The 15,013-nt window shown below is 42.5% G+C and overlaps 1 protein-coding gene across 5 annotated transcripts in view; it reads right to left on the bottom strand.

Annotated features, from left to right (window-relative positions):
* TNFAIP8 (TNF alpha induced protein 8) overlaps positions 1–15,013 on the bottom strand; it is a 122,672-nt gene that overhangs the window by 22,870 nt on the left and 84,789 nt on the right.

Below are 15,013 nucleotides of genomic sequence, written 5' to 3'. Positions count from 1 at the left end.
AGCTGTCAGCTGTACAGTTAGTCTTTATATAGGCAACGAACAAGTGCTTCTCTGTACCTTTATTTCCTTGAAACATACAAATACACAAATGCCAGAACTCTACCCACATTCCAATGCAGGGTATATTCTATAGCAAATACTCAAAATGAATGCTCTCATATCTTCCTTGCTAATGAATCAAAATAAAATATTTTTTCACTACATCTACAGAATAAAATAAAACCATTTATGCTACCCCACCCAAATTTAGAAACCATGTTTAAACAAATGTTTTGACACTAGCTAACACGAAAAGGGTATGTAATTCTTGAATGTCTAGCATCTATGAATTAATTTTCTTCCATTAAGTTTACATTATCACAAAACAGAGCAATCTTAGATACAGGCAAAAAAAGGAAGCTACAGAATCCTTGAGTTGAGATTCCAGGTTCCCAAAAGAAAAGATTCCAGGTTCCAAATGTAGGCCTTAATAATCTCCCAGCTCTCTAAAGTTTTAATGGCATCTAACAAAGTATCAACGGGTTAGGCACTGGGTCATGTTTTCTTGAGCTGACTTACTGCTCACTGCATTCTGATGGAGGGTAAAGAATGTGAAACATTTTTATATATTTTTAAATCATTAGAGATAGCAGAGAAGATGCTTGGAACTCTGGCTGCAGACTGATGTTGGATCAGTAAAGGTCATAGTAATCGCTATTGCTTTGTCTCTGGGCCCAAGCCTAGGAGGGGCCAGTGTTTTGGGCCCTTCTGTTCTTAGAGGCAAGATTTTCTTTCCAAGCATAATTCAGACCATTTTGACCAATAGGTTGCCTTTATTACCCATTATTTTATAGAACTTCCAGGCAGGAAGATAAAGTGTCTTTAATTTACTGTCAAAGTCTGATAAAATCTATTTATTTTTTAATTTCTCTGTGTAAACTCAACACATGAAAAGCTTGGATTTTAGTTGTTAAATGCATTAATTAGGGTTTAAAAGCCTCCTTTACTGAACTCAAAGAGTTTTATGTCTGGATTCCTGCATTGTTTCTGTGTTCCTCAATCAAGTAATACCATTCCCTTCTCCAATCTTTCTCCTGAAATTTTATTTTTATTTTAAATTAGAGTTAACTAGTAATAAGCTTCTGGACTGATTTGTGTTCCAGTGGCTAGAACCCAGGAAGAACTCCAAAGATGTTAAAACAGAGAGCTTCTTTTGTGGCTAAACAAAAAGTCATTTAAAAAATAATAAAAGAAAAGCAGGCATTTCAAACACAAGGGTTACCTAAAACATTCCCTTTTCCATTGCTGCCGCAAGATATGCCAGAAGTTTTCAGACAATAAAGTGTGATTGGACCAAATTTGAACGACAATTCATTTCAGTTTCCACCTCTTTTCAAAAGAGTAAGAAGTGACCCCATTAGAGCCCTCCATCAGCCTAGAGAAACCTGGGTAAGCCCCTCCCATGGTCTGTCTGTTCTGAGTTTAGGCCTGAGCACAGTGATCCAAAACACAGACTAGGTGACGGAATATCACTCACACTGGCTCAAAGGGAGCCAGCAAGAAAAAGGTGCTACAAGCCTTCCTAAATGTCACCCCATATGCACAGAACATTATCAACGTCTGGTGTGGTTTTGACAGACTGTGATACCATGGATGATACAACTACCTACTGAGTAAAACACATTCCTACACCTAAAAACCAGATGATGAGGCCAGAGGCACAGTAAATATCAATGTATGGATGATTTATGAATCTCATGAAAAACTGCATAAGTTTTAATTCCACAAAATATTTTACACTCTGAACCATATGCCTGTCCTCACACTTCACTGGTTATCAGGCATTTTCTGTTTGCCTACAATGTGCCCATCATCATAAAAACTAGAACACAGTTACCAGCCACTTTCAGGTCCAAGAGTCTTGAGCACTACAAAGCTAAAGGAAATTACTGTTTCAGACCAGGGAATCATTTTACTCAATGCAAGTTTGGGCCAGGTGCAGTTGCTCACGCCTGTAATCTCAGCACTTTGGGAGGTCCAGGTGGGCGGATCTCTTGAGGTCATGAGTTCAAGACCAGCCTGGCCAACATAGTGAAACTCTGTCTCTAATAAAAATACAAAAATTAGCTGGGCATGGTGGTGGGTGCTCGTAGCCCCACCTACTTGGGAGGCTGAGAGAGGAGAATTGCTTGAACCTGGGAGTCGGAGGTTGCAGTGAACCAAGATCGCACCACTGCACTCCAGCTTGGGTAACACAGCAAGACTCCGTCTCAAAAAAAAAAAAAAAAAAAAAAAAGGAAGCTTGGCTTATGTTAACAGTTCCCTTTTTCCCTAAAAGCAACCTATTAGAACAGGTATAGGATATTTAGGTAGAGGATTCCAGTATTTTCAAAAGGCCAGAGTTTTATCAAGCTCAATCTACAGCATAGCAGGGGATACTCAGGCCTGCCCCCATCATGAAAAAGAGTCCAGGAGTTCCAGAGCACAAGCACCTCAGGGTCACAGCTATGTCCTGCCCGAGAGCGAGAACTTACCCTTTATAAACATGTTCATTCTTTATAAACATGGTTTATTGCTAAGTTTGGCAAATGAAACTTAGTTGGGTCCCTAAAAATGTCCCAAAGAATCATTATTGACTTTACCTTAAACTAAAAATACTTGCATGCATTTTGTATTTCAAATCATCTTTCCCTGGCACAGTTTCTTATTTGAAAAACAAACAGACACTCAAGAGATTGATACCTGCGTGGAGTTAAGGCTTCAGAAAAAGAAACAAGTTTTTTGTTGTTGTAGACACTCTCATCTAATAAATGCTGTGTCTAATTTAGTGTTTCCAGGAAATGTGGTGTCAAGGCTTCTTAAACCACACACACACATGCACACACACACACGCTGCTTAGAATAGGTAAGTGAAAGAAAGAAGGGAAAGTGTGGGGCTTTTTTTTTTTTTTTTTAACAGACAGGAGGGAAAATTATATTATTTAGGGAGATAGCAAAAAAAAAATGAACTTACTTTTAAAGTCATAAAGCAATAGCTGTAGGCAACAAGATGCCAAAAAACCTGTTAGTATCTGTCAAAATAGTATGATTTTTCCCAAGTTGCTAAGCGGCTACCTGACAAATGAGATTAAGAATGACAAGACTGATGGGAAGTAACTTTTGGGGAAAAACATGCTATTTCAAGCGGACCACAGATTCAAGAAGACAAGTCATGTAGTATACCTGGCACATACTTGCTACTTTTAATTTAAGCTGCTTTATAGGTGGGGAAACATTATTTCACCATTACCTATCTCAGTGGGGTGATGACTTAAAAGGAACTAAACATAAAAGCGATAACAAGGAGAGAATACAGACTCTAGCTGATTCTCATGACTATTCAAATATCCTTTTATTTCATTTTGAAAAACCAAACAAAACACCAGCATCATGAAATAAGTTTCAATGTATATAATAGAATATGTCAGGTAAAGTGATGGCCTGGGAAAAAATGAGAAGGCAAAGTGGTTGGCTTTGAACTTTAACACTCATCCGACATGTTGAAATGAGTGACAAAGACCTATTCTGTCCAGAAATCCCCACTTTATTTTTAAGCCTGGAAACTGGTTGGTCATATCTATACTGAATACTTCCTGTCCAAGGGCATGCTAATGGCAACAAACTGCCAAGTTTAGTAGCTGCCTACAAGTAGTCAATTGAGTCATTCATGGAATAAAAAACATCAAACTTTTTTTTTTTTTTTTTTTTAAATCTGGCTAACTGAAGCTTTAAAAGATATACAATTAAAACATGTTTAACTAGTTCACAAGACAGGGATAGATGGTGCCATTTTAAAAAATAGAAAGGAAACAACAGACGATACTACCCTGAGATACTTTTGCTGGTAGGTTCTGTACTATTCTAGTACCACTACCAAATATAACAGTTCTGTTCCTCCCATCCTCTACGACTGAACAGTCCAGTTGACATTCTACGTTTCATTTGGAAAATTGCCTAAGACTGTAGAATTACTCAAATAACAACAACAACAAAAATTCAAATTATTCCTTTTTTCTTTTAATTTGGTCAAATTACCTTTTTAAGGAAGGGTTATCTAAGAATTTAAAGAAATAGACATGCAGAGGACTAAAACAAATCAGGAATGTAAACTTTATTAACGGGTCTATGGACCATAATGTTACATTAAGAACTCGTCTTTGGGAAAGAGAGGAAAACAATTAAGGACTGCAAGAATGATCCTTTCCCCAGCAACCCTGAGGGCTGGGTGGGCTCAGCTAGGCTGCCTCTCCCAGCAGCAATTATAATTTACCTGATTAACTCTTACACATGTTGAAACAAGCCAGCTAAAGTTCCACTGCTGAGACCTACAATCGACATCTCCTCTCCCTCATGTCCCTCCCCATTTGCACGGAGGGGCAACCCCAAAGCATGCTGGAATAGGTAGGTGGCAAGGACAGGAATGTCAAGTAATCACCCCTATACTTGTAGGGTCATCAGTCTGATCACCAAGTCAGAGCTATCTATAGCCAAGTAAGCCAAGTAATTTAAACCAGTTCTACCCCTAAAAATCCTCTGCCTGAAATCCTTCAGGAAGCCTGCTTACCATTAGACTTGTTAATGAGGGGAAACCCCCAGAAGTTAGGTGCACCTTCACTGGTTGGAAGTGATGGCTTTAACCCTCCAACAACCACTCCCCACTGGCCGGGGCCAGAAATGGCCAGCACAATGTCACAGGCAGCTTTGAAATGATGCCTGCAGGCGGACACCACTGCTTTTCTACTTCATCATCTGCCATTTTCAAGCTTGAGGAAATCATTTTTATAACCCAGTAAGAAAGGTGCTAGAAATCCAAGCCAACATAACACAGCCCTGGCTTCCGACTGGCCCCAATTGAGCAGTTGGAAGAGCAGCAGCATTCCTCAATGTCACATCCTTATTTACAGGCCCCTGCGTTAATCCTGCCTGAGAAGCACTGGAGAGCTTCTGTGTCATCCAAATGCCACACTTCATTGGCTCCAAGTCTGCATAGTGCTTTGGAGACCAGCACCCCACTTTCTCTCCTGTTAACTACAAAATCAAACAAAATAAGCAAGCTGCCAAAACTTAACCCAGTTACAACGGTCTCTTGCCTATTATACTGCTGCTTACCTCTAAAGTTTTGCACATATTACTTTTTTTTTTTTCCATTTTAGAGTTATTTACTTACTCCTCCCTTCCTCTCTCTCTCCACTCCTACTTCTTCCCTCGGAGGCTCTCCTCGGGCCTGGATCCCACTGTGTGGCTCTCACACCCTCCTACTCCCCATCGCTCCCAACTGCTATGTCTCCCTCATTGTTCCCGCAGAACTGTGCAATCTGCCAAACTGCCACTCCCTTAACTTTCTTTGCTATTTTGATTTCCCAATAATTATTTCCTTTCCCTTTCAGTGGGTGCTACTTGCCCCTGAATTCTGTCTACCTCCTGGAAAACTCTCGTGAGAGATTTCCTCTTTCTCTTTTCTCTGAAGATGTTGAGTCGAATGTTTAGACTTATGATATTCAGGAGGCATGCATTTTCATTCTAGATATTTCATAACTGATGTAATTCTCATATTAATCCTTGAAAGGTGAAAATAGTTTTGTAAGTGCTTAACAATAAGAACACTCCGTGCACTAATATTTCTCTATCAAACAACTTTACAGGAGGAAAAAGTTTGTTGGAGCAAGCCAACTCTTCCCTGCTTTTTAGAGAACATGAAATGAGGACTTCTTAACTGAATGAATAGGCAGGCCTGGGCAGGGCTCTGTCTTTGGGTGTGATTATAAGCCTCCTTATTTATACAGTACCTTCTGAGTGAAGCTGTCTGAGCACTGAGCTTTACACTAACATTATCTCATTGGTTCTCACAAGGAACAAGCCATCTAGCATATTTCCACCGGTGTAACAACTGCTTACCATCTCAGAGGAAATCTAAAATTTCTCAAAACGGCTCAGCTTACTAGTGCGGCCGAAATCTTAGTTAATGTGTATAAGACTAAAGTCCTAAGAGTTCCAAATTGCATGCCAAATCTAGGGTACCCCGGCAGAAACATCAGTGGTTTTCTAAGACATGCACTCCTGTCACAGGAAGAAAAAAACACAAGGAGAGAGGAAGTGAAAGCCAAAGGGAGGAGATAAAAATTCTCTAATTTTGGCTGGGTATGGTGGCTCACACCTGTAATCCCAGCACTTTGGGAGGCCAAGGCGGGAGGATCACCTGAGGTCAGGAGTTTGCAACCAGCCTGGCCAACATGGTGAAACTTCATCTTTACTAAAAATACAAAAATCAGCTAGGTGTGGTGGTGCACACCTGTAATCCCAGCTACTCGGGAGGCTGAGGCAGGGGAATCACTTGAACCCAGGAGGCGGAAGTTGCGATGAGCTGAGATGACACTGCTGCACTCCAGCATGGGTGACAGAGCAAGACTCCATCCAAAAAGAAAAAAAAGGGGAAAAAAACCCTTCGTTACTTTAAAAAAAATTATCTAATTTTGAGTGGCCAAAGCTTTCCCCCAGTATGAAGAGCTGTGTGATACTGTTATAAAATAAGAAATACACATTTGGTCTTCATCCCTAGCTCCTGGCTACAGCTCTCAAAACTCTTGGAATTTCCTAAATGGTAAGATTGATAACTGGGCGTGGTGGCTCATCCCTGTGATTCCAGCACTTTGGTAGGCCAAGGTGGGAGGACTGCTTGAGCTCAGGAGTTCAAGACCAGCTTAGGCAACAAAATGACACCTTGACTCTACAAAACAATTTAAAAATTAGCTAGGCAGGTGGTACGCACCTGTAGTCCCAGCTACTTGGCAGGGTAACGTAAGAAGATTGCTTGAGCCCAGGAGTTCAAGGCTACAGTGAGCTATGACCCTGCCACTGCACTCCAGCCTGGGTGTCAGAGTGAGACTATCTCTAAAACAACAGAGTGATAGGCACATCTTTTGTTGTAATATTTGGTCTTGGTCCCTAGTTCCTGGCACAGAATCTCTAAAGTTTTGGAATTTCCTGAGTGATAGTTGTGAGAGGGGTGCCTTTTGTTACTCATAATAAGTACCTTTCTTTTTTTAAGTCCCTTTCTTTTTTTTTTTTTTTTTTTTTGAGACGGAGTCTCACTCTGTCACCCAGGCTAGAGTACAGTGGCGTGATCTCCGCTCACTGCAAGCTCTGCCTCCCAGGTTCACGCCATTCAGCCTCCCAAGTAGCTGGAACTACAGGTGCCCGCCACCATGCCCAGCTAATTTTTTGTATTTCCTGTGTTAGTAGGGACGGGGTTTCACTGTGTTAGCCAGGATGGTCTCGATCTCCTGACCTCGTGATCTGCCCGCCTCGGCCTCCCAAAGTGCTGGCACTACAGGCGTGAGCCACCGCACCTGGCCAATAAGCCGCTTTCAAATTTACCTGAGTTTATGTTAATGAGACGACTCATAAACCAGAATGGGGAATGGTTAGCAGAGGAACCAATCAGGTGATTAGAGGTTTAAAACTTTTGGTTCCCCCACTCTGGGCAGAGGAGAGGGGCTGGAGACTGAGTTTAATCACCAATGGCCAGTGATTTATTTCATGTCACCTGGAGGTGCCGGGAGGGTGGCCTGCCTGGACAGGGCATGGAAGCTTGCATCCCTCCACTGTATTTTGTCCTATACATCTCTTCCAGTTGGCTCTTCCTGAGTTGCATCCTTTAGAATAAATCAGTAATGTTTCCCTGAGTTTCATGAGTTGTTCTAGGAAATTACTGAACCTGAGGGGGTGTCATACAAACCCCCAATTTATAGCCAGTTGGTCAAAAGTATGGGACGCCTGTCCTTGCAATTGCTGTCTCAAGTTGGAGGACAGTCTTGTGGGACTGAGCCCTTAACCTGCGGGGTCTGCCCTAACTCTGGACAGTTAGTGTCAGAAATGAGTTAAATTATAGGACGTCTAGTCAATGTTTGCTGAGATTTGGAACATTGGTTGGTGTGAGAAAGACCCTCCCACATTTGGTGTCAGCAATGTTGTGAATGTATAGGAAACCAGTTACTTTTCTTTTTAAGGTGAATTAAATTTCCTGTCCATATTCGCTTGTTACCCTCATGTACCACTGCATATTTTGTGTGATGCCACAGGAAGAGGCCTGTAGGCAAATGCTCTTCCAAACACTGGTCGGAGGTGATGGTGTGACAATCTGTAAAGGAATCTACTGGCAACTGGGACTTGGAAAGCATGTAGAAATGGAGACGGCCAGCTTCTCAGGAGGCTGGGGCACTTGCTCTCAGCAGGGCAGTCACCTCCTGGGCCCCACATGCCTTCTTTCATGCCGTTGGTCACCTGCTAAATACTGACTGAATACCGATGATGTATTACCACCCCTCAGAAGATGAGCTCCTCAAACCCAGGCTCCTGGCTTTAGCTGAGGCCCAAAAGGAAGATGAAGCCGTCTTCCGCAGCTCTTCTCTACAAACAGGCTGACCACTGCCTCCACGGGGCTCTCGCCTTTCTGGTTTCCAAGGCCCCATGCTCTCCCCGTTTCTTCCTACCTCTCGAGCTACTCCATTTCTATTTCCTTTATTGGTTCCATCTACCTCTCTCCTTTGTAAAAGTGGATGTTCTCAGAAGCTAAATCCATGGCCCAGCCCCCTCCTTTCTCTACAGTCTTGCCCTCAGAAACTACATACGGGGAATCAACTCTCCCCTTGTGACTGGCTACTCTCACACTTTCTTGGAGAGCCTCCTGATACCCAGGTTCGATCTTGCCCTCGAGACCAACTCATGGTTCTTGCCAGCTTGGCATTACTAAAACACTACTTTGCATCTGCCCTCCTCCATCCAGCTGAAAACCATCCAATTTCTTTTTTTCTTTTTTTTTTTTCTTTTGAGACAGAGTCTTGCTCTGACACCCAGGCTGGAATGCAATGGCACGACCATAGCTCACTGCAGCCTTAACTCCTGGGCTTGAGTGATCTTCCTGATTTTCCCAAGTAGCTGGGACTACAGGTACATTCCACTGTGCCTAATTTTTAAATTTTTTTTGTAGAGATAGGGGTCACACTTTGTTGCCCAGGCTGGTCTTGAACTCCTGGGGTCAAGTGACCCACCTCCTTTCACCTCTCAAAGTGCTGTAATTACAGGTGTAAGCCATTGTGCCTAGCCTTAACTTTTCCAATGGGGAAACTGAACTTTAGAAAGATTAAGTAACTATTGAAGGTTGCACAGACAACCAGGAACAAAGTCATGAGTAGGATCAGTCTCCTGACTCACAGGGTCTTATTTATTACCTACATACAATATCCCCCTGGGAATGCCCAGCTTCTAGTCTGACCCCATGTACCACTACAACACCACAAATGCCCTCCATGAATGCTGCTCTCCACACTTCTGTAGACTTTCTTCCTGATCGCAGCACACAGCACAAGCAGGTTCCCTGTCAATTACACTTTCTTTTCTCTTCTCCATTTGCTTAAAGGATCTAGCTGGAATACGAGTTACCCCTCTTTGAAGTCACTCCTATCCGTCATGACTTTTGGTGAATACCCGCTCTTCTAGACTTTCATAGGGTCCACTGTCTGATCCTCTGAGCTGTACTCATCCCTCCCCATCACGTATTTTTGTCCTATGGATGCACGTCTGCTGTGTGTGATGCCCTGAACCAAAAATTCTCTGAAGATGGGGTTATCTACACACACATTTTTGCTTCCCCAGGCCCTGCAGAGGAGGTGCTAGCTCAGTTAACATTTGTTGCTAGGAGTACCTGAGGCCCAAAGAAGGCAGCAGCAGGCAAGGGAGAGGGGCTGCACCCTGGAAGCAGGAGTCTACTGGACAGTCCATGACAGGCAGAACAGTCTGTGCCACTGGGGACACCCCTGGTCCCCAGCTTCTCAGTCTGGCTGAGTAGGCCACATGAAAACACATACTGGAGCCAGGTGAGCTGGCACCAAGCATAAATGGCAGGTAAAACTCGAAGGAAAATTCATGAACTGCTTTTCACTTCTTGACAGTCAACCCTGACTTCAACAAATGTGGTCTGGAGACTTCAGGCACCTAAAGCTATCAGAGTCACGTAGGGAATTCTGTTTAGTAGTCTCTTTGCTTCATCACCTTCTTAGAAGAAACTCTGTTCCTAGTTACTTATAAAATTAACTATTATTCACTACAAAGCTGGAGAATGTATTAAGTCCACAGATGATACTGTATACAGAAACACAACCCCTCCCCTCCCCCATCTTCAAAACCATATCAACACCAACCTAACTAACAGGCTTTATACAGTCTTAGAGATTCCCAGGGCAGCACTCCCTTAGGCAATTTACTCCCAACTCAGCAGTTAGTCACTCAGGACATACTACATCCCTGTAACTCTTCTTCAAGGTTTATAAACTTTTAGAATAAAATTTAAGCAATTGCTCTTTCAGATATCTTGGTCAACGGCTGGGGGAGCAGTGGGCTACAGCCCCATAAGTGCTTCTTGAGAAAGGTGTCCTGACTCTCAGAACGCACCAGGCCTGCTGCAATGTGCTCCAGAGAAAGTGAGGCTGTGGGATGTCCAACTGCTTTTGCAACAGCGCATTCTGTATCAGAATGCTGACTCCCTTCCCACCCACACACATAACACACCTTCTCCCCAAGGAAGAGTGTCTCTACCCAACCAGCACCCTCAATAGCTAATTTTTCCTGAATGATATTCTCAAACGAATGAAAACAAGTGAGCTCACTGTTTACCTGCCTCTCACTTGGTCTACAACTTTCAAAACCCGGGATCTAATAGGATCTACTTGCAGAGCTAAATTTTATTTCACAGTGTTTCATGTTTTATTCTCTTGAGTTACACGTAGGAGGAGGTGAAACAGGAAATCTCCATTTGTTCAAACATTCATCTGGGTTTTATAAATCCCCCTAAAAAGTAGTGAATGACAACTATATAAACAGACTAGGTCTGTCCTACTTCAAGGAGACTGTACACAAATACCCAGGATGCTAAAACCTGTGTTTACAAAAATCCTTGCTTGCAGAACATGTATTAAAGACAGTAGAAAGGGCTTGGCAATTACCTTGCTGGGCTTCGGTGCCTCAACCTCTAAAATGAAGACGTCAGAAAGAAGGATCAGCAAAGTTGCTTTTAGCTTTAAATCATGGTGATTCTATGTGTATTTGGCTGGGGGACAGGGACTTTAAATTACAAAAGACTTCTCACTACAGACCTTCCTTAAACATTAAAGATATACACATGATTTGGTTTTGTTTTAATTCAGCTTATACTATGTTTCAAAGAACAATCTTCTCTAAATGAAGACAGGTCTATAACCACACTAATCTCACTGACTTCCAAGCTGCTAGCATAAAGAGAGAAATGCTGACCAAAAAATAGTTTATAGGTAGATCCAGCAATTCTGCAGTATTCTGAAATGAAATCACTGGGTCCTGAGTTTTTCTGGCTCTACTGCATTATCTTTCACCCACTCACTTTTTGGCTACTTCCTGGATCACCAACAGCCAGGAGCAGGAAATTTAATCATCCATATAATCCTGACTGTTCAACGGCATAATCTGGGGGCAAGAAAGGTAGGATGCATATTCAATATGATAAAAATTTCAGAAGTGAGGGGAAAAAGCTCCAAACGCATTTAAGTTTACAGAGCTGGAGGTGTCTGGCAATGCCAAGTTATCAAGTGATGTCCACTGTAGAGAAGAGAGTATGACAGATCTCTAAATGGATTTTCCACTTTTAGTCCTTGTCAGCACACAACACTCCAAGCCTAATCACTACATAAAAGGAAACAGATAAGCACGTCAAAGTCTGGTGTTTAAGAGCATATGTTGTACCTTTTACATTATGTATGACATCAAGGTCAGCTGCACCCCTTGGTTGCATCAGAGCTGAACCACTGCTTTAAACTCCTTTTCTCTTCATTCCCTCTGCAAAGCAAAGGCTGGGGAAGGGCAGGAATGGGGATAAAACTTACAAAATAGTCCTTAGCGATGAATGATATTATATAAGCTGCCACACCATATGAGGTTAAAACATAACACCACACAGCATGGTAGCTTATACCATGGGGGTTCTTTATTGGGATTCTTTATTATAGAGGAGGATATTAATCATCACTATGGAACAACTAAACTTTTTTTGGCCAAGGATTAACTTTAAAGAATGGAGACCATTCACTCATTCAATCTACAACATTTAATGAGCACCTTTTACTCTGTAGGTCCTGTACATACAGCGGGGAATGAAACAGACATTGTTTTTCCCTGGAGAGCTGTGGTCTAGAAGAGATGTTAAGCAGTGTGGGGAGAGCCAGCAAGGAAAGGAACAGGTGCTCTGAGAGAGGGCAACAGGCTATCTGAGTTTAGGTTCAGAAAAAGCCTCTCTAAAGAGCTGACCAAGAAAAGGAGGTCAGGTGGAGAGAAGGATATTTTGGGCAGGAAGACCAGCAAGTGCCAACGTCCTAGAATGGGGAGCTTGAGTTCTTCTATATGTAGAAAAGAAGGAGCCAGGAAGGACATGGACTGACTGGTATAGGAGGAGCCCAAGGTGGAAGGCGGGGCATTCTGCAGAAGAAATGACACCTGTTCCACAGACACAGAGAGGGTGGGTGTGGACGGAGATGAGTCTGTCAGTCTGGGAACAGGAAGTTGAGGGAGTTCTCTAATGGCTACTGTTTTCTTTGTGAAATAGCAGGCCTGGTGAGGCATGAGAGTAAGAACTGGGTGAGGTGGTGGTGGGAAATGGCTATTACGGGCAATGGAGGAGCAAGCCGGACTCACTCACCTCTCAACCCTCACTCTTTCCCAAGTCCCCACAAAGTGACACCTCGCCCACCCCTTAACAGTGGCTTTCTCAATTTCTGGTACCAAAGCTTCGAGAACCAGAGCAAAGGAGCCCTGGATGCCGTGATGCTTAGCACTAGAAAGATTCTCAGAGATCTTAACTGCCACTCACTTTAACTACTTCATAATTAAGCAATTTACTAAGGAAGCAACTAAATGTCAAATAGTTGCTATCAGCCTATAGCCAAACAGGCTATCAGCCTATCTCCTCAGGAAGCCCCATCCACTGGAAACTGTTGATATCCTCTTTTTAATGGTAGTCACCTTTTTAATAGAGTGAGTTTCTTCCTTCATTTCCCCTTCTTTCCTATTCATTCTATGTCTGAATAATTTAAACTCATTCAGTTTTCAATAAAGCAAGACCTGGATTATTTTTCTCTGTTTAATACTCAAGCACAATCACTTATTCATTGGTAAGCAGGAAAAATTAAATCAATTATTTAGGAGGTGGCTATAGGCTGGGGACAAAGATCCAGCACTCTGGGCACAGAGTCAAGTACGTTTTAAGCTCTGATGGCTTAACAATATCCCCAGTCATTTGCTTCTACATTCACGCATATGCAAAAATATGCTGGCCTCCAAGGACTTAAGATTCAACCCCAAAGTATACTACTCTCTCATTGCAGCTCAGAAAAATGACTTAAAATTATCTCCCCTTACAGCGAATCAGGCATGAAGCATCCAAAGGCAGTTTTCTTGCAATACAGACATTCTTAAGAACTCATGGTGATCGCACACTAAATGGGATACATAAGTTCACCAGGAATGGGGGGGGGGGGAAGCTATGTATAAGAGGGAAAGGATTAGTAACGATAGAGAAGATAGCTTGAGTTATTTACACAACATAGCTCACTTCATAGACATCTGAGTGGTGGTAGCTAACCGGAAGGTTCTAGATTACAGCCAATAAACCGGCCTTGGAGAAAACACACACAAAACACACAGACACCTATCCTTTATTTCCTGGCAGAAGCTATGATGATTCTATCTGATCAATAAAGTGTTCAATCTCCCTCAAGAGTTATTAAGTATCCCACCCTAATTGCTATCAATTTAAAATTCTAGTACCTCAGATTACGTTAAAAGAAACATTCTGGGCTTTCTTTAAAAAGGAGAGAGCCAGATCATTTGTGGTCGATCTGCAGAATGTAACTGATGACAAGTAGAGCGAAGGTGAGGAACAAGTAGAAGGGGCCCCATTAACCTCTTCAAAGGCCAGTCTGCAGGCTGCTTCCAAACTTACAACCAGAGAGCTGGGCCCTCGAAGAGGGAAGACTGTGGATGTTGCTAGGGGAATGTATAATACACATTTTGGGATACTGTTTTTCCACTTTCTCTCCCACTCCCTGTTTCCCAAAAGACAGGGAAAACACACCTGGGAGAAAACGCCAACTTAAGTGCTACTTGTAATTCACACAGAAGTTCACCCTTGAGTTCTCTCAGCCTGGTTCCTATTTGCCTTCAACTACCTTTGACTTTGAATAAACTGCTGTTATAAAGACATAGAAAAGAAAAGCATCTATCAGCACACAGCTCCATCAGAACAGAGGCCACGGCAAGAAAACATTACTCCCCCCATACTCCACATCAAGCTCAAAAACAATGCTCCTGGCTGTCATTTTTCATTTATGCCAGCCTCGTATTTCTATTAAACAAACCTCCTTTTTATTGACTATTTCCCTCACACAGCACAATAAGGTAAACGTGAGCCCACAAAGACTATATGGTGAAACACAAGCTTTACTCTGGGAGGGGAATCAGTAAAAGGCAGAAGGGGACAAGTTTCAAGGGCTCTTCCTAACTGGTGTCTACCAAATGGAGAAATGATGGGGCTGCTCCTCTGTCTGCCAGAGCTGCTGTGATTGACTTGAAATTAACCAGCTTTCCAAGAGACATGAAAAGAAAGAGGATTTCACAATCTCGAACAGTCTCCCCTCTTACTCTCTAATTTTCCCCAACCACCCTCACTCCCACCCCCCACTTACAAGAGGACTTTTGTATACATAAAGTTTCAAGGAACAAAGCATACAAACACTCACACACAAATAAACTCCCCAAACTAACACCAGCGTATAATTGTGTTTTGGTTGGAGCTTTTCCAGCCCTGTCACCCGTTCTCTGTTAGGAGTAAATGAAACCCTTTGCTTTTGCGAAGTTAGAAACAGACAAACTCTCCTCAGTTTCACGCTGCACAAGGACCCCCTCATATCTTTCAGCC

Source organism: Macaca mulatta, chromosome 6 (assembly GCF_049350105.2).
Source record: "Macaca mulatta isolate MMU2019108-1 chromosome 6, T2T-MMU8v2.0, whole genome shotgun sequence".
NCBI lineage: Eukaryota > Metazoa > Chordata > Mammalia > Primates > Cercopithecidae > Macaca > Macaca mulatta.
The sequence above is the reverse complement of the archived record's forward strand: the minus strand, read 5'-3'. Positions and strand labels throughout refer to the sequence as shown.